This window comes from Parasteatoda tepidariorum, chromosome 4 (genome assembly GCF_043381705.1).
Source record: "Parasteatoda tepidariorum isolate YZ-2023 chromosome 4, CAS_Ptep_4.0, whole genome shotgun sequence".
Taxonomy (NCBI): domain Eukaryota; kingdom Metazoa; phylum Arthropoda; class Arachnida; order Araneae; family Theridiidae; genus Parasteatoda; species Parasteatoda tepidariorum.
Genome location: NC_092207.1, coordinates 22918126 through 22919640, shown reverse-complemented (window position 1 = coordinate 22919640; position 1515 = coordinate 22918126).

Below are 1515 nucleotides of genomic sequence, written 5' to 3'. Positions count from 1 at the left end.
CATATATATATATATATATATATATATATATAATCCAATCAATTCCAGTATTTAATTACCACAGCACTTTTGAAAAAAAGACAGAATAATTACAACACATAGGAGATATGTAAACACAAAAAAAAATTTTTATTGAGATATGTAAACACAAAAAAAAAATTTTCATTATTTTAATTTTATTTTAGCATTTTTACTGATTGTCTTGTTAAAAAATGGATAAAAGGAAAAATCTTTAAAACAAGCTTCGAGGAAATAGCTTTAATTGATTATTAGTTATTAGTTATTATTAGTTGATTATTAGTTATTTAATGATGAAACATAAGACAGAAACATGCGATTCTTTAGTGGCTGCCGGGCCACTGCGGCCTCTTTGGAAACGAGCAAGCAGATGCCCTGGCAAAAAAGGGCTTGAGGCTTCTTCAATCGAGTTCCTCTCCACTTCCTTTTCATTCTATGAAGCAATTCAGTGAACAAATAAATAACAGAGTAAAATCTAAGCGCTGGAAAGCGGAAGATCTTTTGAGGGTTCCTGGCAGTTCACATCGGCACGCTGTGGCCCAATTCCGTCTACTAACCGGACATGATTGCCTTGCAGACCACCTTCACCGTATTCGGATCTTCTCAAGCCCTTACTGCCCCCTCTGTAACTCTAATAGCCCTATGTATGGATAGACACCACCTCCGCCACTGTGCAGTCCTTATGGGCGACTCTGAGACTGGGCTTTATTGGTAGGCCAGAGAACTTTTGAGGCAATGACTTCGGTCAATTTGCTGCTGTATCATCTTTATTTCTGTTCCTTTATTTTAATTTTTGCCTTGCCATTGGAAATATAAAAAAAATGATGAAACATTTGTATAACCTTATTCCGAACATACTTTGCTTTCATGTAATAAGAGTAAGTCGTAAAAACTAATTTTAATGCATACAGTAGCAAAATACAAGTGTAACATGGATTTCTAAAAGTAGATTCTACAAGTTATAAAAGAAATACATACTTTATCAGATGCTCCAAAAAGTAAAATGTGAAGACGTTGCAGAGCGCTGAAATTTCCATTTTGAATACTTTCCCTAACTATAATGAAATAAAAATGTTTAATACGAAATTTATAAAATTTTCAAAAATGCTAAATCAAAATGAAATTTTTCAACACTAATATAGAGTACTTAAAATATATGTGTTTAAACACATTTTTTTTTATCTAACAATGTCAGTAAATAGTTATGAATTATTTCCTTAATATTACCAAACCATATAAAAATTCAATGCTACAAATTATTTAAATTAAGAAAATACTGTTAGAAAAATGCAAAACAAATTTCTTCCAAATGTCGTTTCACAATTAATAACTTCTTAAAACATCAATTCAAAAACAAAATATTCTCATTTATGACAACCTGTTGTCAGACTACTTTTTTTCTGACAAAAAAAAAAAAAAAAAAAAAAAAAAAAAAAAAAAAAAAAAAAAAAAAAAAAAAAAAAAAAAAAAAAAAAAAAAAAAAAAAAAAAAAAAAAA